Source organism: Capra hircus, chromosome 15 (assembly GCF_001704415.2).
Source record: "Capra hircus breed San Clemente chromosome 15, ASM170441v1, whole genome shotgun sequence".
In the NCBI taxonomy this organism is placed as follows: Eukaryota; Metazoa; Chordata; class Mammalia; order Artiodactyla; family Bovidae; genus Capra; species Capra hircus.
The window spans coordinates 5,630,530-5,655,315 of NC_030822.1; the positions used below are offsets into that span (position 1 = coordinate 5,630,530).

Consider the following 24,786-nt stretch of genomic DNA (forward strand, 5'->3'; position numbering starts at 1 on the left):
TGGTGATAAGTGGTTCAGATAGAAGATAGAAGCAAAGCAGGAAAGGGGGATTGGAAAGATGGGGGTATGTGTGTGTATTCTGAAATAGGGTAGTCAGGGAAGGCCCAGCTGAGAAGGTGACATTTAAATCAAGACCTGAAGGAGGTGAGGAGGTGAAACACATGGATATCTGGATGATTCAATGGTATACAAAAGAATGGAAAAGATTCTCTGCTTCAAAGGTTTCTACAGTCTACAGCAGCTGGGAGACAAGTATAAAAATAATTGTGGTAGTGTACATGATAGCGACTGAACAACAACAACATATGACGACCTTCTATAAGCTGTAATGGTCTATAAATGGAAGACGTTTTCAGTAAATTACACATAAAACTATTAACAAGAACAAGATCATGTATCAGCATTATTTGTTGTCACTAAGTCCTGTCCGACTCTTTGCAACCCCATGGACTGCAGCACGCCAGGCTGCCCTGTCCCTCACTATCTCCCTGAGTTTGCTCAAACTCACGTCTGTTGAGTCGGTGATGCCATCCAACCATCTCATCCTCTGTTATGCCTTCTCCTCCCGCCTTCAGTCCTTCCCAGCATGTCTTTTCCAATGAGTCAGCTCTTCGCATCAGGTGGCCAAAGTACTGGAGCTTCTGCTTCAGCATCAGTCCTTCCAATGACTATTCAGGGTTGATGTCCTTTAGGATCGACTGGTTTGAGTATCGGGCTTTCCTGGTGGCTCAGAGGTTAAAGCATCTGCCTGGAATGTGGGAGACCCAGCTTTGGTCCCTGGGTTGGGAAGATTCCCCTAGAGAAGGAAATGGCAACCCACTCCAGTACTCTTGCCTGGAGAATCCCATGGAGGGAGGAGCCTGTTAGGCTACAGTCCATGGGGTCGAGTTATAATGTATATAAAATGATAAACTATACAATACAACTAGAAAATCTGATAGTATACAATTTAAGGGTTAATTGTTTAGATCTACATGGTACTAGAAACACTGTTCCTATTTTTTTTTTCCTCCTAAGAGAGGAAAGAGGTGCTTCCAACACATGGGAAAACACTTGAGGCCTGTGCTTGGAAGTCCACTTATTTTTTTTTGTGGTAAGGTAGGGTATAATCAGTATTTGTGGGTAGAATAGTTATTGCTCTCAGAAGCCAGATGTTTCGGAGAAATCATTTGCAAACCCATGAGTTATTTGCATGTTGTTGAGGTCAAAAGGTCTTAGAACTAAGTTTTCTTTCTTTCTCTGCATTTTACTGTCCCACAAGATGTAGAACTTGTGGGAATAAATGACGTTGACCTTTTAAACAAACAAACGAAAGAAAGAACAAACTATTGAACTATTTGCATTCTACCTAGATCCTGGGATTTCTGGGTCACTCTGAAGAAGGTCTTCAGGAACCTAGCCTTGGTTACAGAAAAAAAAAAAATTTTTTTTTTCACCGGAAGAAGCAGGTTAGGGCTGGAAAAATCAGTCTTTTAGTAGAACTCTTATGAGCTTCCTGGCGCTCCAAGGATTTTTGCAAGGTTGTGAGTTCACCCAGCTGATCATCCTGCCAGAGGGCTTTCGTCTAACTCTGAAAGCTTGCAATACACTTACAGTCCACGTCTCAGCAGACAAGGAAGGCCCTGATCCCGTTGCTTATCATCTGGGTTAGAAGGGAGGGTGTGTCAGGTGCCCAGCGCTGGCCAAGCACCATCCCATTCACTCACCCATTCATTCAGCAAGTATTTTATTATGCGCATATTCAGCGCCAAGCAGAGGTCGGCGCCCGCCAGTTCGTCCGGAACTCTTGCGGGTGAGGGGCGCAGAGCCGAGAACTTCCAAGTTTTCAGGCCGGGGGTCTTCCCCGCGTCTTCCCTCCAGCGGAGTAACGAGACAAAGACTTGCCCTCGCCGGAACCCTCGGCCCCCAGGGCTCCCGCGCGGCTGCTTCTCCACTCCCCCGCCCGAGGGGGCGCTGCAGCGCCGGGCGCTCGGCCCGCCCCTGCGCCGGGCCCCGCTCGGCTCGGCGCTGCGGGCGGCACCGCGGCGGTACGTTCCCCCGAGCCGCCCTCCCCCTCCGCGTCGGCCCTCCCCGCCGGTGGTAGGCGCCGGAAGTGCCGCCATTTTGGGGTGTTCTGCTCTGGCGGCGGCGGCAGCGGCGGCGGCGGCGGGACGCGGCGGCTCCCCCGGGACTCGGCCTCAGCAGCGAGGCGGCGGCGGCGGCTGCGGAGGCGCAGGCAGCAGCTGAGGCGGCGGCGGGCTGAGGTGCAGCCGCTGGTGAGTGCGGCGGCCGCGGGATAACGGGCCGCGCGGGTGGGAGGGAAGGGGCAGGAGGGAGGCGCCGCGGGGCGGGTCCGGTCCGGGCGGCCCCGCGGGGTCAGCAGGGCCCCTCCCGGCGCGGCCGCTCCGGCTTCCCCGCGGCCCCTGGAGGCAGCTCCGCGGTCTCTCCCCGGGTGTCGGGGTCCTCCGCTGCCCGGGTCCCGGCGCGTGCCTCGGCGCCCAGGGAGACCCGCCCTCCTCGTGGCCTTGCCCCTTGCCCGCGCCCTTTGCCTTCCCTCTCGGGGCTCCGAGGGCTCGGTTCCCTGCCCCGGGGGTAGCTTCGTCCTCCTTTTTTCCGGCCGCCGTGCCAGACCGAGGCTGCCTGCCCGGGACACCCCTTCCCTGCGCCTGTCGCCCCACGTGTTCTCGGTGCTTATCCTTGGGGTAGGGGTGGGGTGTCCCCAGGACCCCCGCCTCTGGAGGGCCGCGCTGCTTCTCTGGAGCTTCGGGAGCCCCCCAGTTCCTCGCCCCAGATCCGCTAGGGCCTTGGCTCACCCTCCCCCCACGTCAGGTGCTCACCCAGTCATGGCCTAGTAGCTGGGCTGGATTCTCGCACCCGGGAGCGCCGAGAGCACGGCCGGGTGCTTTCTTCCTTCGCTAAAGGACCTGCTTTTGGAATTGAAGCTTCTGGCGTCTTCGGTTGCGGTTCTCCGGGCAGGATGTTGTTTTAATTCTCGAGGACGGTTGTCCAGGCTCGAAGCAGCTTCTCTTTGGTTTAGGCTCATCCCCGTAGTGGAGGGGCAGGTGGTAGGGTTTTGGTCGGAGGAGGCTGCTTTAGCAAAATGGAATCCTTTTTTTTCTTTTTCTCGCCAGCAAAGTTAATGCTGTACTTTTATTACCTTCGAGTGAGAAGGCTGCCTAGTAGTGTCAGTCAGCGTGGAGTGCTTTATAATGCTTGCAGTGTAAGAGGTTACAGACACCCGATGAATCCTTTGCGAGAACTTCACCCCTTAATAAAGGTCTTTTCGCTTTCTTGGATGCTCTGTAGGTTGAAGAGGCTTTAGTTGGATTCTCTGGCCTTTTCCACAAGTGTGACATCTCTCGGAGGGGTATGGCCAAGTTTCAGTGTCTCCTGAAATTCTCGCTGAGGAAGGGTCGTCTCTGAGAACCACCAAGGGTTCTTTCCACTTTAATATTCACGAGTCCACTTGGAAAATAATCCAGTTGCCATAGCGTGCATAAACTATTGCTCCAGCTCCCTCCCCTACGGCTGTGTTGTTACATTCTTCTAACTTTACTTATAAGTCTGCGGTTTCTCCTCGTAAGTTAGCAGAGATTGAAGCGCTGCTGGTAGGGAAGCGAAGCCGGAGCTTTCAGCTGTTGCTTCAACCAGGAAGTTGAGTTTCCCCAGCGGGCTCTTGGCTCTCGACTGCCCACAGCCTCTTTCCATTGAAAATGGCCCTTGACCCAGAGCACAGGCCTCAGCTTCTTTCCAATTATTCATTCACTTTTGCCCACGGGGTTTTCTTCTCCTCAGTTGGTATCTAGACTTAAAATCCATTCGCTGCTGAGGCTAGATGAGCTGGTGAGATAGAATAGCTTTTCCAACCACTTCACTTTTCAGATGAGGAAACGGAGCCTCAGCTTCCAGATTACTTGCTTAGGACAGTTTCAACATAGATTAAAAATATATATATATATATGTATATATATGATGAGCAGTAATGCAGATTGCTCTTTAAGATGTGGTGGAACGGAGAGGACTTGAAGTTGGAAGGCCTTAATTGTCATCCCTGCTCTGTTACTAGCCATACAGCCTGGACCAAGTGTCTTGCTTTGCACCTCAGTTCATTCTCATCTGTGAAATGTAGGGAATCATGACTGTTTCACATGGTACCAGTTCAGCTTCAGTGCAGTAGTGTGGTATCAGAGGCAGACAGTGAAATTTTAAGCCAGAATGATTTATTCTTCTGACAGTTATATTTCTTATTACAGAAGTTACAAATGCATTATTAAAAATGCAGATACGCCAGAAAGGGAGAGCTTTACCCTTAGTTTCACCACTCAGAGGTGATTGGTAATGTTTAGTCTTTATGTCACTATCTCTTTTTATATGTAGTAGAAAAATTTATTATTTTATCAAAATAGGCTTATCCTAGTTAATAGTTTTGTGATGTGTTTCTAGGATTTAATAGTAGGTGATAGGCATTAACAACTACATATTAAATGATGCTGTGTTTATCGCTCCAGCACATGTGAGTTAGGCCAGAGGCTATCCCAGCATGGGAGCTGAGAATTTGCTCTTTTAAATATGCTGGGCTGAAAGGAGAGGAGAGGAAGGGCAGAGACCTGACATTTATTATATGTCTACTGTGTGATTTTTTTTTTTTTTTTCCTTTTTAAAAATATTTTGGCTCTGCTGCTGAACGTAGAATCTGAGTCTTGAATTCTGTGCCCTTTCCTGTGACTGCCAGCGTAGCTTCTTTAACTTAACTTTCCTGGGAGGCCAGACATAGTACATAACAAGGAACTGGGAGGTTAAAGGTGGTGGTGATGTGCCTTGGGGAGGGAAGAAAAAGGGCTGTCACATGGAGGCTGGGGTGAAGAAGTTGGAGGAAGCAGAAGCGTAGGATCCTCTCTGAGCTCCAGGATCTGGGTACTTCCAACATATTGCTCTCTTTTCTTAAACCAGCAAATGATAGAATTTGGTTAAACTCTGTTTCCTCTGCTTTTTTTTAAACAGCTTTATTGAGATGTAATTCACATACTGTACAGTTTTGTAGTTTTAGTATATTACATTATTTTTAAAATTGTGATAAAATCTAACACAGTTTTGCCATTCTAATCATTTTTTTAATGTGGCATAAAGCGCATAACCTGAAACTTACCGTCCTGATTATTTTTGAACGTATAGTTCTGTAGCATTAACTTGTTATTGCCAAGTGGTGTCTGACTCTTTTGCAACCATTTGTACTACAGCCCGCTAGGCTCCTCTGTCCATGAAATTTCCCAGGCAGGAAAACTGGAGTGGGTTGTTGCCGATTCCTCCTCTAGGGGATCTTCCCAAACCAGGGATTGAACCCATGTCTTCTGCAGAGAGGAGAGTTGTTTACCACTGAGCCATCAGGGAAGCCCCTGGCATTAAGTACATTCATATTAATGGAAAATAGATCTCCAGAACTTTTTCATGTTCTAAATCTGAAATTATATATCCATCAAACAACTCCCATTTTCTTCCTCTTCTCCTCACCCCAGCCATTCATAACTGCCATTCTGCTTACTACTTCTATGAATTTGACGACTTTTCTATTTATAAGTGGCTATTTGTGACTGGGTTCTTTCACTTACTAGAGTGTCTTTAAGGCTCATCTGTGTTGTAGCATGTGGCAGGATTTCTTTCCCTTTAAAGGCTGAATAACCTGTTATGTGAATATGCCACACTTTGCCTGTATATTTGTCGATGGACACAGGTTGTTTCCGCCTCCGGGCCATTGTGATTGGCGCTGCTGCGAGTATGGCTGTTCAGTCTCTTCCGGCTGGTGCTCAGGAGTGGGTTGGCTGGAGCGTGGGGTGGTTTTCTGCTGAAGTCTTTGAGGAGCCTCCGTACTGTTTTCCAAGGATTACACTGTCACACCATCCCACAAGCAGTGCGCAAGAGTCCATCCATCTCCCCAGGCTCCCCAGCGTTTGTTTTCTTTTTTTGGCCACACCATGGGGCATGTGGGATCGTAGTCCTCCCCCCGAGACTGAACCCTGCCCCGTGGCTGGAGCACAGAGTCCTCGCCACTGGATGCCAAGGTTCTTCTCTGACCGTAGTCATTCTAACGGGTGTGAGGACCCCGTGTGGTTTTGATTTGCATTTCTGACTAATGATCAACATCTTTTCATATGCTTGGTGACCATTTCTATATCAGCTTTGCAGAAATGCCTGTTGAAGTCCTTCGCCCATTTAAAAAAATAAAAAAATTTGGGTGGTGTTGAGGTGAAGCTCTTCATTTGCTCTGAATGTTGGCCCCTTAGCAGATGTCTGAGGCTCACACACACTTTCGCCCGCGCCTTTCCACTCTGTCGTGTCCTTTGTTTTTGCTTTTGTAGCCCGTGCTTTTGGTGTCCCATCCCAGAAACCACTGCCCAGTCCAGTGCCCTGAAGCTTAGCCCCTGTTTTCTTCTCCGAGTTTCATAGGTTTAGGTCATTTTCACCTTTTTTTTGGCTGCTCCATGCCACTTGGCTTGCAGGATCTCACTTTCCCGAAGAGCAGTTGAACAGGGGCCACAACAGTGCAAGCCCGAAATCCTCAGCACTAGGCCGCTAGGGAGCTCTCCCCATTTCAAGAGTGCGGTGCAACAACACGAAGCACATTTGTTGCGCAGTCGTCGTCTCTGCCTGTTTCCAAAGTGCTTTCTTCAACCCGAGCAGAAAATCTGTAACCATTAAGTAATAACCATCCATTGCTCCCTCCTCCTAGCCCCTGGTAACCTCAGGTCTGCTGGCAGTCCCTGTGAGTTTACCTGTTGTGGATATTTCATGTAATTGGAATTGTGCAGTGTTTATCCTTTTGTGTCTGGCTTATTTCATGTGGCACAGTTTTCAGAGTTTGTCCATGTGTAGCAGGTATTAGGACTTTCTGTGGTTGAAGTCCTCTGCTGATTGAAGTCAGGGACATCTTCATCTTGGTATCTTGCCCTCTCTTGGTGCTCCCTAAAGGCTCTTGAATTGGTTAGAATGCTTGCTCTTCATGGGAATTGCCAATTACAGGGGGATGTCCACAGATTCCCTCAGATCTTTGAAACATATCAGTGTACTTAAAAGTATGTAACAGTAACCCAGATCACGATTATCAGCATCACTTCTAATTTGTGGTTTATATGTACAGGAGAAGCACCGCATGAAGAGAAAGAAAAGGCAAGTTTCTGCTCTTACTGTGTAACTTGCACGAGTGCTTTTTGCTCCAGGGGTGGGCAGGTATCCCGGTAGTCCATACTGTGTAGAGGAAAAGTCTATAGACCTGGCGTTTAATGGCCTACTTAGAATTAGTAATGAATACTTTAAGGGTTAGAGCCTTCTGAAGGTTATCATAAGCCTCCGAGTCTGTTTCTGTATATTCAGAGTATTCTCACGGTGAAAGGCTTTCTTCTTACGATGAGCTTTTCCTTGTTTATTTGGAGGCTTATAACTGATTTTGAGCTGCTTGACTGTCTACTTTTCCTCTCTGCTTTTTGGACGTAGCCTCCAACTCCTTTTTTCTTCCTCTCCACTAACAAAAGGAGCGTGATTAATATTAATTCTTGGGACGTGAGATGAACTGGAAGTTTTATTTGGTTAACTCTGTTGTCCTAAAGAGGTGTTACAGGCTTCCCAGTACTTGATGCACGGGATTTTACTGTAGTGTTAGCGAGGAATTTATATACCCCCCCTTTTTTTTAATGATTTATTTAGGGTCATAGTTGCTGCGCTCAGGCTGTCTAGTTAGAGAGAGCAAGGGCTACTCTTTAATTCTGGTGTGTGGGCGTCTTGTTGCGGTGGCTTTCCCAGTGGCAGAGCACGGTCTCTTGGGCACACAGGTTTTGATAGTTTTGGCTCTCGGACTCCAGGGCACCCAGTAATTGTGGCGCATGGGCTTAGTTGCTCTGAAGCATGTGGGATCTTCCTGGTCTAGGGATCAAACGGGTGTCCCATTCATTGCAAAGTGGATTCTTAATGACTTAACCACCAGGAAAGCCCCTTACATTCCTCTCTTTCAAACAATATGAACCATTTTTTTGTTCAGAACTATTCCTTGATTCTTGATAATTTTTGGTAATAGTTAAAAGTAGACTGTATCATGGAAGTTCAAGTATTTCACTATATGTTTGAAATAACAATTAACTTTATATGTAGGCCTTCTTAGCAGAACTTACAAATTCTGCTAATTGATTGCTATTAATATAATCTTGTATTTACCTGCACACCTCTTCCTAGAGGTGCCATGGCCTGCTGAAATGTTCAAAGAGCAAGTAAAATACAAAATTTTTATACTAATTTTTTAATTGAGGTATGGTTGATTTACAGTATTATGTTTCAGATGTACGACAGTGATTCACAATTTTTAAAGGTTTTGCCCCATTTATAGTTATCAAATATTGACTGTATTCCAAAACAAGAAATTTTTTAACAAAACGTGGAGAATTAATCTCATAATTGAAAGTTGATTCTAGGATTTTTGAGTTTTTAAAATTGGTTTGAAATCTGGTTTGAATGATGTGACTTGAATAGGGTTTATGAGCAGAGCCTGGCAGGGGTAGGTTTGACATCTCCAGCTTTGGGCCTTAAATTGGTAATATCACTGTGTGACCGTAACATTTCTGGCCCCCCCCCCCATCTTTAAAATGGAGATCACCTGGAGTGGTGATGTGAGGATTGATTGAGATAACTTGAGCTGGGCGCTGAGTCGTGCCTGGTACAGTGCTGATAATGCTGTTTCCTTTTTCCATCTGTAAAAATGGGCCTACTGCTGCTTCGTTGCTCAGTAATGCAGTTAAGCCAAATGAAAGGCGCAGTTAGCAGGGCTCGTGTGCCGCACGTAGACGGTAGCTATGCCAGCGTTCCTTCCTTCCCCCCTTCAGGTGTGTTCTCTTGCTCATTTTCCTTTGTTCATTGTGGCTTAGGGATAAGATTGTTTCCTAAAGCCTGATTTGTGCATCTGAATTGTTTTGCTGGGAAGAGTGTGCTTTCCTATGGAAACTTTCAGCTCACTGTTCCCTGTGGAATCCTTGGCTAATGTGGTTCCGTGACATCTTCACTTTGTGTATGTCACATAGAGTTTGTTAATAGGCAGTCTTCTGTGTTCATAGAAAACTGAAAAATACAAATGAGTATATTACTGGATTTTCTCTAGGGACACCTGGTTATAGATAACTAGTTTTAGGCTTGCGGAGAGGGTGGACTCTAATATTTAGAGTTGTAATGACAGAGGATGAGATGCTTGGACGGCAACACCGACTCAATGGACATGAGTTTGTGCAAGCTCTGGGAGACGGTGAAGGACAGAAGCCTGGTGTGTTGAACACCACGGGGTCACAAGGAGTCAGACAGCTGAGTGGCTGAATGAAGAGATGAAAGAGTTAATTGGTTGTGGCTATTTGCTTAGTAAACTATTGTATCAAGAATTCCTATCTCAGTTTGTAATTTACTGAAGACAGTTTTCTTGATGAGATCTTTATAATTGTAACTTGTCCTTGCCTTGAAATTGGCAGTTGGCAAAGTCTCCTTAAAGTACTGGTTTCCTAACAGAGTTAATCAACAGAACTGTTGTGTAGTTTGTTTGGATTTTCCGGGGGGTGCACGCAGCTTGTGGGATTTTAGTTGCAGTTGCCCAACCTGGGATCGAACCTGGGCCCACTGAAGTGGAAGCCCTGAGCCTGAAACACTGGCCCGCCAGGGAATTCCCGTGCTCTGTAGTTACTGTTTAACCTGCTGCGCTGTGGAAGCCGCGAGCATACATTTATTTTTAACTTCTTTGAGTTCCAGACCTGTAAAAATTTTCAAGAATGTTTTGTATCCATGAACTCCACATTAACTTAACACATTCTTTCTGCTAAGGAAATCTTTAATTCTTCAAAAATGTTACCTCACAGGCTAGAAGGATAAATACCAAAGTTTTTTGGGGGGATTGCAACATGAGCAGTTTTTTTTTTCTTCATATTTGCCATTGTTTTTAAATTTTCATACAGAGAACATGACTTTCATAAAAGTTACATTAAAATTAGCCTGTATGCTCAGGAGATGAGAAAGTCTAGTTTGGGGAGACCGAGTATAAAATATCTTACATTAAATGATTTTAAAGCATTTCAATTCTTAGAACTTTGTGAAGTTCTGATGTAACCCTCAATCAGCTGACCTTTTCCCCACTTTACAAGAAATGGACTCACTTTTAGAACAGCATTTGAGTTGTAACATTTTGATTTTTCTTTTACTTCACTTAGAAAATGTGGCAGAAGATAGGAAGAGGAATGGTGAGTTCTGGTTTGGAGGCGGCAGTGAGATCTAGTGGATCTCAATTACTTGGTTTTCATATGCCTCTTTGGGGATGTGCTTGTAGGTTAGTGGTGTGGCTTTAGAAAGAACTGTTGGCTAGCTTTTTCTGGCCTCCATGGCTGTGTTCAGCTTTGAAAAAATGGAGTTAAATATCACTTCCCCCTCCACATTGAAACTCCATTGAAATTTTATCCCCAGATTGGGAAATGTCTTTAGTTTGGGGATTATACAAAATGAAGTTTTTTGGTTCTAAAGCTGTTTAATTTTATAGTTTTAGACATTTAATTTTGATAGGTCTGTAGTTTTCATTTACATAACATTGTTACTCTTCACCAAAGGAATCAGTGAATTAGAAACTGTCACCACTTTCTCATTGTTCTTTTTACCTTTTTGTTTCTTGTGAGATTGAGGCAAGCTCTCGAATGTGGGAATGTGTGATACTTTGGTGATAGTGCAGGGTAACTAATAGTCTACTGTGAGTAGACTGTCTTTTTTAACCCAGTAGTTTTTGGACATCTGTTAAGTTTTCGCTAGTTTCTGTTTTGTACAGATAATTTAGGCTTTTCCCAGTTGTTTTGTGCTTACAGCTTTTGTATGTGGGAAACATTCCTCTTTTCTGTTCCAGTCCCCTCCCCACGCACTACTGTCATCCAGCTCAGCCTGAGTTGTCTGCGTGGTAACCGTGCTGGGTTGGGTGGGATATTACCAGTGAGACACCTGTGCTGCCCTAGCGGCCGCCTGAGCCAGGATCTAGGGGATCCCGGGGGTGACAGGAAGTCAGGGTGGTGGTGACAGGAAGTCAGGGTGGTGGTGACAGGCACCTTGAAAATGCGTGGCCCACGTTCGGCAGCGGGCAGGTCACTGCTGCTCTTTGAAGCAGGACTGCTCTGTGGCCTATAATCCTTTTAAACCTCACGGCACGCTTTCAGCTAGGATATTTCACAGAAGATCTGTATGTGGTAAGAGACTGTCTGTTCCTTAGGTCCCTAATTCTAGACGTGTCGCCGAAGTGAGAGGAGCAGGCACTGCATCTTGTGCCCCTCGGCCCTCCCTGAACACGGCTCTATTTCCGTCTGTCGTTTGGTGCACAGCTGGCCTCTGTCATGAAGCTGTTCCTGCCCGTTCATTCTGTAGTGTGTCATAGGCTATTATTTAGTATTAATATATTTTTTCAGTGAGACTTTAAGTTTCTTTTTGAGGATGCAGACTGCCTTATTGCTTATTTAGTGTATTACACATCTTCTGAGGAGTCAGGCATGCAGTCCCTACACTCTGTGACCTAGCTCTTCTTTTAACAGTTTACTGGACCACGGGCAGGCACTTAGCCTAAGCTGGGCAAATCAGTTTCTCCTAGGAATTTGAGACTGGAACTGAGACGCATGCCTTCAGGGAACAAAGAGGTCCACCTGAATTCAGAGAACTTGGAACAGATAGGCAGATGCCAGGGTACTGCCAAATTCAGGCTTATATCTGTGGAAGCAGGGAGGCCAGTATGGGGGGGCGGGGTGGGGGGGTGGGGGTAAGATTTACCCAGAAGGAAGCGCTGCTGAGAGGCTTATATCTGTGGAAGCAGGGAAGGCCAGTACAGGGAGGGAGAAGTAAGTCGATTTATCCAGAAGGAAGCGCTGCTGAGAGGTACAGCCCTGGAGAGAGACCCACTGCAGACACGTGTGGAACGGAAGCCTGGGTGTAGAAAGGCTTTCCAGGTGTGGCCCTGTTACACTTCCTGCCTTTGGGTCCTGTCTTTTCAGTTAGTGCCTTTTTTGCTTAAGATAGTTTGGAGGAAATTCTCCTTAATTACAACCAAAAGAGCTTTGGCTAAGACGCTTACTGCAGAGCCCTGCCTAACATTTCTTTTTTTTTAATTTTAACATTTCTTAAAGTCATTTGAATCTTAGGAAAGTCAAGCCTGGGATCATGGCTCTTTGGAATGTTGCCTTTTCCCCTCCTCTCCCTGCCCCGCCCCCCCGGGCTGCTTGGGCCTTTTCTTCCCCACCTGTGTGGTGCAGACATGCATTTGTGCTCTCCCTTCTGGTGCAGAGTGCTTCTCTCATGCTTTGCCAGCTCAAGATGGAGGGCTCGGGCTTTTTTAAAAAACAAGTTTCTAATGATTATTTGTTTACAACTCGTTCTTAGGCATGTAAAACTGGTAATAAAGTAATACTGCTATTTAAGATAGGGAATTTAAAGTGAGCCATCATTTTTAAAGAGTTTTTTGTGAGGCATATGAATTAGATCCTTTATTCATTTTCTAGTTAAATAACACATTTGCTTGTTTCCTGATTGTTTTCTCTTTTGAGAAAATTGATGGACTTGAGTGGAACACAATAATGTGGGTTGAACGGCGGCTGAGACTCTAAACAAAGGGTGACGGTGAGTGGCTGTGTGCCCAGTTGGTGGAGTCTGTCTGGTCTCAGCTCAGTTAGGAGCTTCATGAATGGTCTGTGACGGGAGCGTCACAGTGATGTTTTCCTGTGTGAGAAATGTTAATGAGGGGGAGAGGGAAGCTCTGAGAAAGACAGTTTAATGCTTCTAATTTGACTTCTTTTTCTTCCTGCGATCATTTGGTTTCTGTTAAGTTGAAAGACTTTACACCAGAGAAATGTAACATTGCTCTATACTATTGAAACAGGAGTTAAAAAGAAACATGGATTTGTATACAGCCAGGAAGGTATATAGATGTGCAGGGCAGGAAGAGCTGAAAGTCACTATTTTACATTGAAACCCAAATTGTTGCAAATACAACCTCAGTAATGCTGTGCCTTCGCCTTGTGCCACAGCATGTGTATAGTACTGAGCCAAGCGCTGTTCATAGAAGACGTTTACATTTTTACAGTCCAGAGTGCTTACTGGTATAGGGCCCTTGCACAAAGTAAGTAATCGGTAAATATTGAAATACTGTATATCAAATGACAATTTTATGTTTGAGACAGTTCAGTTCTAAGGATTAGAAATAGGAAGGAAACTTTTAAGACTGAAATTCTGTGGCTCCATTTCTTTAAATCATTGTCTTCTGAAAATTGTCAGTACCTTAAAGCTCCAGAGAGTTTTCTGGGGGGATAATAAAAGCCACTTTACATTGAAAGAACATTAAGTTGGCTGAGATTTGTACTATAAAAGCCTTTGTGTATCCTAAAGCCTCACGCCGTTTGCTGCCTGGACAGAGTCAGAGGCTCCTTGACAGCCCAGATTCTGGCTCTGTTTTCTGCAGCTCCAGAAAATAAGAAAAGGAGAATCTGATACTGTTGGCAGTCTGTGCTCTCTTGCTTTTCTCGGCCAAGACATGCATTTAAAAATAAAATCAAGGAAATTGTAAACCAGTAGTAAAAACAAACAAAGCACCCAAGAGTTTGCCTCTTCCCAGGTCCTGTGACCTGAGTCTCTCTCTGTCTCTGGATGTCTAATAGTGAACTGATGTGTCAGCACTCTGCTTTGGGCTTGTCTTTTGTTCTTCCAATTTAAAGTTTATGGGAAATGATCACGGAAAGACGCCATGTTTACTATTTCATTATTGTTTGTATCAAATGCCATGTTTCTTCAATAGCCTCTGGATGCAAGTCTTTTTTTTTTGCTTGCAAACTTTACTGAAATAATCTGGGTTATAGATTGTGGAGATTGGATTGGGAAACTGCTTAAAAATAACCCTCTTGGACCTGCTCTAGGAAAGCTTGGGTGAGTAAATGCATCAAAACCGGATGGAGTGTTTCTGTGGAATATCCTGATGCCTGTTTACTTTTAGTTGCTAGTGTAGCTTGTCTCCTTAGGTCTTTTTTTTCCCCCTATTTAGACCTGTAAATTTGTGATTTGTTTTTTAGGTTATGAATTCTGTTTCAACACATTTTATCTTACTGGTGTTTATATTTAGGTTTTTCAATAATTATTAGTGTGAGATCAAAGAAAGATTTTTGTGAGTACAGGGACACGTCTTTCAGCTTTGTTCCAAGTACCTTGTGGCTCTTGGGGTAATTGTGCATCAGGCCTCGGGTAGGTGCAGTTTCAGACTATTACTGTGAAATCAAGTGCTATTTTTATTAATGTTAATTTGTCTGGTGTAACTTTGCTTTGGGTTAAGTAAGGCATAGAGAAATGTTTTATTCTGAATTCTGACGGCTCCTCTTTTCTAATCAAACCGGATCCACAGATTAGCCTTGTAAATGACCTTCTTTCTTAAGGTATCTTCTAACAGAATGGGTCTCGGGGGAGCCTGAGCCCCAGCACACACTTAGCTGGGAGTGACAGTCCATCTCCCTTTGTCCATACACAGCAGATTTGGAGGCAGACCTGCAATTTAAACTCTGTTCTGGTCTGAACAGTGTGATTTATTTTATAATAAGTTTTGTTTTTATGATTATTCTCTGTAATGTATTTCTGACAGAATCGTGTTAGCGAAGCTGAAATTTCTTGAGGAGAATCTTGATTTGGAGAACTTTGAAGTCTTGATGGGAAAACACTAAATACAGCTCCGCGGTGTGGTGATCTGAAAAGAAATGACAGCATACACAGGTCATGAGCCTTCAGTGGGCTTGTGCTTATTTGCTTCTATGAATAGAGAGATTAAAACTTGACTGTAACTCATAAGAGTGTCATTAAAACAGGTAATATTTTGTCAGAATTGTATGCCACTTGGGAAATGATCACAGAAAGACACCAGTGTCTCTGCTATCGTTATTGCTTTTATCGTGCCATTTTTAATAGCCTCTGGGTGCACTTACAAGTCTGTTTTTAAGAATGTGTGTTCATTTTCGGCTGTGCTCCGTCTCTGGTGAGGTGCACGGGCTTCTCACTGTGGTGGCGTCTCCTGCTCTGGAGCCGGGGCTCTGGACTCAAAGCTCCTGGGCTTCAGTAGGTGCAGCTCCCGGGCTCTGGAGCACAGGCTTGGTGGTTGTGGCGCGTGGATTTAGACGCCCCATGGCCTGTGGGATCTTCCCAGATCAGGGATTGAACCTGTGTCTCCTGCACTGACAGGCTGATTCTTTAGCACTGAGCCATCAGGGAAGGACCCCCCCCCCCCACCTTTCTTTTTAAAGCTTACAAACTACTGAATTAATCTGGATTACAGATTGTGGTTATGGGATTGGCAAACTTCTTAAAAAATAACCCTTTAGACCTGCTACATTTCTTAAAGGCAGCTTGCCAAAGAAAAAATAGATCAGGCTTTCTGAATTGGTAGATCCAGACCATCAAAAAATGCTCTGACCAAAAGGGGGGAAAGCCTGCTGGATCTCCCCCCCCCCCCCCCGCCCCGGGAATCCTAATGGGTCCCCATGGTAACAACCTCCTTGCTTACAACTTGTCATTGTAACTGTCACTGGAGTTCAAGAAGAGCCAGTATATCAAGAACTGTGTGGCATTAACTACTCCTTGGTAAAATGCTGTTGCACATTTGCAACAAGCCAGAAATAGAAAGTTAAAGGTTTTAATTTCTGTGTTCCATTAATTAGATGCTTTAAAAAGCTGCCTAATTATGGTAAGGTGCAGTAGTGGGAAGGTGGTGGGTGGCCGAGGCAGGCATAGGAGGAAGCCGTAGGCTCAGAATGTTAGGATCTTCATTTTCTTCTCTCAGTCTTTCATTTTGAAAGAGGAAAGTGAAATGCCTTATTTAAGTTCACATAGAAGTGGAAGCAGGATTCCAACCCGTGGCTTCTAATTTTCCAGCGCTGTTCTGCTCTCTGCCTACACATCACACTTGCTTTGCTTCTACTTTTCAAAAACCGAGTCTCAGTTTCTGAGGTTAGGAAAAGACCTTAGAGGTCATGAAGGGAAATTTTCCACCCAATGGAGGAATCCCTCCTACAGCATCCTGAGCAGCTGGCCTCTGCCTCTTCCCTCAGCTGGGGTTTACCTGTCTAGTTAGTGAAAACCCCACTTCCTAACTTCAAAGAGAAGATAATTTTACATGGCTTTCCCATTTTAAAGCTATAAGCTTTGTTTTTCTACCTTACAAAATAGCAATGGAAAATCAGACCTGAATGGTTTTCATTAGCCTGTTTATCTCCAGTTAAGTCATCTTGTCAGTCATGACAAGACAGAATAATTTGTTGAAGAATTATGTCGTGCCTAAATCGTAGAACTTAGAAAAGATAATGCCATATTTGGAACAAGCTAGTCCTTTAACAGCTGGGAGGGAAGAGATAATAAATGCTATATTCAGCTTAAAGTATTTTATAATATGCTTATTAATAAGATGAAATGATGGTGAGCTGAAGAGTTTTGCTGTTCTTAGAAGGCCTCAAAAGAGGCCTCAAAGTATTTTAAAAGCAAAATCAAGAGCTAAATAGGCAAGGTGTTTTGTGGGGGTTTTTTTGGTGGTACATTTGTGACCATTTCTGTCATTGTTTAGAGTAGATTCATTTACACAGAAGTGAGTTTTGGATTCAAAACCAATATTATTTTGGTAATTATTAATTGCATGTACCGAAAAAGGATTTTTTTAGGTCTGTTTTCTGGATATCGTTGTTGCTCAATATGCCAGTCATTTGATGTCCCATCAGTAAGTGCTTCAGCTTTTATTTCACTTTTCTTCTTTCCTAACTACTGGAAGGGTAGTAACAGGTAAACATTTAAGATTATTAGCCTGAGGTTTTGTTTTTTTTAATACCTTTTAAGCAAAGCATAAATGCATATTTTCTAATAAAGTATACAAAAATGATTTCAGTTTCTTATAACCATGGATATTTTTTCCTCGAAGAATTTAGCATGTCTAAAAATGGAGAATTTGGCTCCAATGTTAATTTTTCTTTTTGTCTTACCAGAAAATTAAAGTGAAAATGCTGTTGGCAGTCTTTTGCTGTCTTGACTTCAACACAGTAGAGAATGCTATAATGAAAATGTGGCTGAGTTTTTAGTATTCTGGAATTTCATGACCACCAGCACCTCTTGGTTATGCAGCCAGGATAATTAAGGTAATCAAATATTTTAGTCGTTAGCAGGTGCGGCCTGGCTCTGAGAGACATATCTAGTCCCAGCTTCAACCCAGTGCCCTTTTCCCTCATTTACTCCAAAACATATTATTTTTGTTGGTTCTGGTTCTTAATTCGACCCGTGGGTTTTTGCATGAAAGTTCATTGTGCAGTTTTTCTTGATAAGAAAGTATGCTGGATTACAGTGTAGTGATCGAGATTAGCTGTTGGACCTCGTGTTTCGGGTGGGAGGTGGGGAATGAGAGAGGAGGGAGGAGAGGAGGAGAAGGATGAGACAGAGAGAGAGGGAGAGATGGCTGCATCTGTGCCGAGTTGTAGGCAAGAGAACTTGCGTTGGGAACCTCAGTGAGGACGGTGACTCATTTGGGTCATCCAGCTATCAAGTGGTAGGTCAGGGCGGGACTTTGAGTCCACGCCCCAAATTCCGTGCCATTTTCCTTTGCTTTTCTTGCTTTTAGAGGCTCAGACTCATAAAAATAATGAAAAAATTCATTTTTATAACCACTCTCTTTCATGTGGCGGTAAATTTTTAATTGTTAATCAGTCATGTAAGTTCAGTGTCTCATTTTTAGAAGTTCTCACCTTGAGTTAAGGGGGAAAATGGGCATATCTGTGAACTGCTCTGACTAGGTTTGTTTGTGTACCTTACCTAAGCTGTTTTTACCTGTTTTCTTGTTAAGAAGTAGGAGTAGTTTAACCCTAACAGAAGTGGCATGGAAGTAATGGTTTTAAGGTAGGTAGCATTCATAGCACCTTCAGGTCTTTGCAAAGAAATGTATGGCATTCCTATGGGCAAATAAATGAGGGCATCCCTCCCACGGGTCATTCACTAGATGAGAAAACTAGAAGTTGCATCCTTATTTGGTTCCTTATGAGAAATGGTGTGGCATGAAAGGCTGCTGTCTCCATTCCCCCTTCTCCCTAAGGTCTGGCCCTGATCTCTGCTCCCAGGCCCACAGCCGTCCTCTTGGCTGTGACCTCACCTAATCCTAAACAGCCGCCTTCCACAAGCTCCTAGAGAGAGAGAGATGGCCAGTCTCTCCTGGCTGGCTTGCAGCCAGTGCCGCCTCACCAGGTGGTCTGCTCTGTGGCCGTGTCCTCTTGTGGCTGGGCCCACATTAAAGCCTGTCCCAAATGCCGTCTTGATATGTATGTCCTTGCTAGCAGTCTTGTTTTTTAAGCCTCCATTTACAGGTTGATTCCCAGTGGGGGCAGAGCCATGTTCAGAAACTTTCTGATAGCCTGATTTTTCTTGTCTTTCATCTCTTTGCTTCTATTTATGTTCTTTGTGCCTCTTTCTTGAGCTTGCGCCTTCTGCATAGCTGACTCTATTATATCATCTTTGAGGCTGCAAAATAAAAGTTGGAAGATTTGAAAGTTAAAGTTCCCAGAATAATGTTGTCGCCCACATTGCACATATGTCACATTTTGAGTTTACTAGTTAAGCCTCTAAATATGCGCTTTATATACAGTATGTGCAGTGTGATGACTTTGGTTGCCATGAGAACCTAAAAATTTTAGGCTTAAATGGTTCAGTAACAGACACATTTTTTTTCTCTTTCATTGTCTTAGAGGTAGGCTAGCTTTTTCTTTGATCTAATGTACTTTTTACAAATTGAGGTATTAGTCAGTGTCTGTTCTCAGGTATCACCTCTTGCTGACAGGGTGGGTAGCTTCTTTGTTTCTCTATTATCAGTCTCCTTTATTCCAGTCTTCCATGCTCTAGTTTTTTCCCTGTCTGTCTCCTATTACTTTGCTACAGGATAGAATTAGAAGTAGGAAACTGGAAGCCTTGCCTTCTTAGAAAAAACAGTATACCTGGTAAGAGAGGAACTGTCTAGTGGGACAACCCTAAGCACATCTACCGAATTCCACTCATGTAAGCCTACTGTGATAAGCTGTGGTGGTAAAATTTGCTTAAGGGAAAAAAAAAAAATTTTTTTCCTGAACCAATGTACTAGACTTCTTCTTCTTCTCTTTTTTTTTGTAGTTGAGGTATGGTTGATTTACAGTATCTCGAGAATTTTTTAAAAAGAATTATGATGTTAGTCTGTCATCTAAAACAATTCAGATTCCACTTGAATTGGAATATATTATTTTGAATAATTTCTTGGCCAGAGTGACTTGTTTATTTTTGACTAAGTTTAGTCATGAAGATTCCCTCTTTTTTGGACTAGGAAGTAGAAGAGGAGATGACGGTATGTTAACAAACTATATATCGTTTGCTCTTTGATTCTTAAACCTGTTTTGCATCATAGACCCCCCTTTGATAGTTCATGGAACTATTTCCCTACAAATACAATTTAAGTACATAAATATTTTTGCATATATATGTAAAATTTTGCACATAATATAGTAAAATTTATGGAATCCATGAAATACCCGGGAATTCTGTAGGTCTGTGGACCCTAAACACGGACTCCTGATCTGGCCCAATGCCAGTTTTCACCTGAGAATGTGGGTATCGGGAAAGAAATGACTTGCCAAAGGCCAAACTATAGGTGTGTTTAGCCATGTTGATTTGTGGTTATGCTTTAATCACCCTTGGTGTATATAGTTGTGATGTTTTGCATTGTGTTTATTTTTACATAAGTAATCTTAATGGATAATTAAAGCTGTGATGTCATCCAGAAAGTAGCATATTAGTCCACAGTACGCTACATTTCGGGAAATCAAAGTTCCTGTAATAGGCCCGGTCAGAATAAATTAAGTGTATAAGCCACCAGCACGGCTACGAGGTTTTTAATGAAACGTTGAGCAGTTGCGCATCTGCGATTTGTGGGACATGCCTGGACTGCCTCTGCTGCTGGGATCCTGCTGTGCTCTTCTGCAAGCACATCAAACAGGGTGTGGACAAGGCTCTGCCTTGCACCAGGGGATCCAGGAGGTGGGATTGAGAGATCAGTGTATCTGTGATTGGGCCTTTTGCTCATCAGTACTGAATTATGTACAGAAGGCACAGAGAAGATTTCGAATGGTTAGTTTGCTTATGAAATACAGTAAAGTAAATAATTAATGGTGGACCAATTAATTTTAAGGATTTGAAAGGTTTTCCTTTTTTGAGTTTTAGGGAAAGCATTTTGCTGGGGTGCTACCCAGCATGTTTGAGTATTTATGTCCCATAAGCTGGAGGATTGTGCACACGCGTAAAGCAGGCATTTCAGTGACAGAGAGGAACTAGGCAGTGCTGTCTTCTCCAGAGCTCCCCTTCATGACTGGGTGACTTAGCAAGTGTTTTGTCATCAAAGATATTAAAATACACACTCAGTATTGGTTGATTCATTGAGAGCTAAAGTACAGAATCTTTTGAGGCCATCAACAATGCATTTCTTTCATTCTCTGGCTGCGGCACCCCCCCCCCCCCGCCTTTCTTTTTTTTTTAACCATGCATTTCTTATCTGTGGAGAGTTTACTCTGGCCACAAATGAAGCTTTTCATATATGCTTTACATTGAGATGAATGTGAATGAGTTGTTCCAAGTAGAATAATTTTTAGAACATAAACATTTGATGTTTGGGAAATACATTTTAAAAGTTATACATTGTAAAAGTTATATCAGGATTTATTTTAACTTGTAAATCAGAAGAGCACAAGAGACCCGAAATGTAGTCTGAGAGTTGGAATGAGAGTTTCATGCTGAAGACACAGCCGAGGGGCCTTCACACAGATGTGGAATAACGTTTTTTGCATGTTAAATTCCAGAATTTAAATGGCCAATTAAACCTTGTGGTGGCTGCTGCTGATTGGGTAAGACGCTGCCCTGCTAAAGTGCTCACAGTGTCTTTCCTGTCTCCTGGGGCAGGGGGATTCTTGATGTATAAGTGACTGAAATTATTGGGAGGTTCCTTGGCTGAAATAGAATCTCAAACCTTTCTTCAGGTAACAGCCTGTGTGTTTCTGTTTTTTGTCTGGAGCATGTGAACACAGTGCATGTGTGTGAGATAATTGGGCTTTCACTGGCGGCCCCCTTTCAGCAGCCATGTATGGATAAAGCTGTTCAGGTCCCTGCTCCTCCCTCCGGAGCAGGATCTGTTCTGCTGAAGCTGCTGCTGCGCTTCTCAGCTTTCTATATTTGTCCCGCAGCGGCAGGGGCAGCCCATCCTGGCTTCGGCCGGCTCAGGGCCCAGCCGCGGCTTGCAGCGTGTGCTCTTACCTGCTTGCATCTGCCTTTGTACATTTCTGTCGGGGACTGAGTTTTCAGATTAAAGAGGTGACCTGTTTGCCTTGTTTTGTATTGCTTTGTCAGTTATAAATGGTAAAGAATGTTTCAGAATCTTGAGGGTGGGGTGAGGAGGAAAGATTTGTATTATTTAACAAAGTATATTAGGGAGAGGATGCCAGACTGATTTTAAACATAGTGTCAGAAGTGACTTTGTTCTCTTAGAAACTTTTCTCATTAAAGTAGTAGCATTTTTTCCCTTTCGTTTTTCACTAGTCACAAGGCCCAGTTCTTCGGGGTGAAAGTGAATTCTTCCTGGCACGTGAATTTCCTGATATAAGAATTGAGTAAAAAAGGCTGAGACATCTACCTCCTTATGAAATGATCTCATACGCATCTTTTTGTAAGAGGGGCTTCCCTGTGTCTCAGACTGTAAAGAATCTGCATGCAGTGCAGGAAACCTGGGTTCGATCCCTGGGTCCAGAAGATCCCCTGGAGAAGGGAATGGCTACCGACTCCAGTATTCTTGCCTGAGGAATCCCATGGTCAGAGGAGCCTGTCGGGCAGCAGTCCATGGAGTCTCAAAGAGTCCAACACAACTGAGTGATTAACACTTTCACTTTTATAAGTAGGGGCTAAGCCTCTTCCTTTGACCTTTTCTTGGAAAAGGAACTGGGAAATGCCCCATTTCTCTGGGCTTTGCAGTGACGATGCTGTTTGCACCGTTTCAGAGGGCTTTGTCTAGTCTGGCCTTACAGAAGGCTCGTGATATTTTTTTGGTGTCATGTCTATTTAAGGACATGACATGTAGACGAGTTCAGGTTATTCCAGAGAGTACTGGGTTTGTTATATATTTAAGGAGTACTCTCTTGCTTTGTTGTATGGTATTCTAATTAGCCAGAAATACATACCTCATTCTTGGTCAACTCAAGTCTAAATTCAAGTTGGTTTCTTTGTTTTACACTTGCCTTTTACTCCCCTCCCCCAACTCCCCATGAGTCATAAGCATGCCAAGTTGGGAATAGACCTTGTCAGCTGAGTAGGGATGAGACACTTCTCTGCACATATTTGTAACTGGCTGGTGAGGAAGGTAGAGGACTTTAAATGCTAGAGAAATGCGTTCACTGAGGCAGCTGCTTCTGTGGCTGTGTAGTGTGGCTGCAGGGTTCCGTGTGACTGTTCACTGATGCAGTCTGCCTTTCAGGCCCTTAGGAGTCTGTTGTCCTGTGACTCGTTTGCCTGTGACTTTTCCGTTGTTGCCTTCAGGGGTGTGTATTTGTGTAGGGCCTAGGACCTGGTACTAAGTCTCTCATGGGTCCCATTACTTTCTGAAATTCTGTTGAGTGTGTCACTGAGTCGGCTTCACCTTCTCCTTGGCAACTCTTAGTCCCTGCCTCATTTTACCTTTCTACTAATGTTTTCTCATTTATACCGTGAGTCACTGTATACTCTCTTTAGGGGCTGTCACCGGAGATTAAAATCAGTGGCAGCTCTCAGATTTTAGAGCTCAGTCTCAGTAAAGGACACCATGATTTAGCACATGTCTTATTTCAGCTTTTCCTTGATCTTCTAAAAACTTTTATAATTTCCCTAGTCTCATTTTATTGGTTGGTATTTTTTCATTGTATGCTTCCATAAACCCTTTTTGGTATGATGGTAATAAGTAAATGTTTATAAATAAATAAGTGCTTTAGAACAAGGGGTTCAGTCTTTTGTAAAGAGGGTTACACCGACACTGGACTCCTAACAGACGCAGTTGGAGGTTTGTCTGCCAGTCTTTGCCTTCCTATCTCCCTCCCTCCCTCTCTTTCTAACTGGTGTTTCTGTATAATCTTAGGTGCTCCATTTTGCCGGGGTTGGCATCCGCACACTGCAGTATCTAAAGTAGATAACCAACAGGGATCTACTGTCTAGCACAGGGAACTCTGTTCAATATTCTGTAATAAACTGGATAGGAAAAGAATTTGAAAAATAATAGAAAAATATCTCAGGTGCTCAATTTTGAAGAGAAACATTCCTGTCCTGCCATAGGCGTCAGCCTCAGTGCTTGGCATAATCATGATAGCAGAAGTTTATTGAGTACCCTGTGTGTGCCAGGCACGGTTCTAAATGTTGTATATACATGGATTTTTAAATTCAAACAAACATCTTCTAAAGTAGATACAGTTGCTGTGACCATTTGCCAGATGAGGTAACCTATAAAAAAGCTAAGCAATTCACCCAAAGCTAAACGTGGCTAGTAAGGTCGAAATTGGGACTAGAAAGCAGTGGTGTGACTCCAGAGTTTGAGGGCAGGGTGTATTACTGGCTCTTAGTCCATATTTGACTAATAATTTTATTAACATTCTGAATTTTATTTGGAGATTTTTGAATCATGAGTCATCTAACCCATTTCATTTTAGAATTTCCTTCTAAAAATGACTACAATGTATGACTTTGGTTTTGCAGGTCACTGTCAGCTAATTCATTTATTGATAAGAAGCTGGAAGGCAAGTAAAGTAGTGAGCCTGCAAAGCACACCCCAGATTACTAATTTATCTCTGCTAGTGCCAGACTGTGTGTTGAAGATACTGAAAGCAGAGTTAATTTTAGCTTCTTTAACTCTGGGGCCCTACACTACCCGTCTTTAAGAGATGCCTTCGTAGGGGAGCATGAGGAGCGAAGCCTGGCAAATTTTGCCTGATCCATTAGCTGTAATCTATGTGATGGTAACAGGATAATAAATATATTTAAAAGAAATGATGATGGTAGAATTATTGGTAGGCAGAGTAATTTCAGTGGAGGGTAGCAAAAATGTTCTTCTAATCTTAGACAGTGTGGTTAACTAGCACGGAAGTGTGATTTAGACAGCGAAGGAAGAGCCCGCTCTCCTGCAGTGTTTGTCTCTCTTGAATTGATGACAGATTTCCCCTGACCATATATGCTTTTCCCTTATATATATGCTGTCCGGGGTTTGTTGTTTGCATAAATCTTGTCTTCTGAACAAGGACAAGGATTGGGCCTTTTTTGTACCCCCACTGCTTCGAGAGTTAAATGTTCTCTATGTGCATTTTTTGATGGATAGCTCTCACATTTTGTAAGGAGCTTGTTTTTGTAAAAATGAAATCAAAGCACTGACAAGTTTAATTTTGTGGAACAGTGGGATTTTTTTAGAAGTGATTTGAAGGAGGTGACAGAGATCATATAAATGGGTGTTTAAATGTGAGAAGCACTTTTAGGAGCACAGTTCGAGAGTGATGAAAGCATGATAATTGAAGCCGCTTTTTTAAAAAGTGACAGTATTAAAGAGATATATAGAATTTGCCCTAGGGCTGCACATCCTTCGGGACGCATCAAGCCATGCTGAACACGTGCCGTGATTGGCTGAAGTAAAGGTATGATTTTCGTATCTCAGGGAGCATTTGCACGGAACGAAGTGGTTTCTGGTTTTGTAGAATTATGACCTTAACAGAAAGA

At 43.5% G+C, this 24,786-nt stretch overlaps 1 protein-coding gene across 3 annotated transcripts in view; it reads left to right on the forward strand.

The window, feature by feature from the left end:
* Positions 2,147-24,786, forward strand: part of CELF1 (CUGBP, Elav-like family member 1) — a 67,243-nt gene continuing 44,603 nt past the window's right edge. Inside the window, exon 1 of one of the 3 annotated variants that reach the window (XM_018059102.1) lies at positions 2,147-2,255. The gene's annotated coding sequence lies outside the window, so the exon portion shown is untranslated. The remainder of the gene's footprint in view (positions 2,256-24,786) is intronic. The other 2 variants (XM_018059099.1, XM_018059101.1) reach the window with 2 other exon arrangements.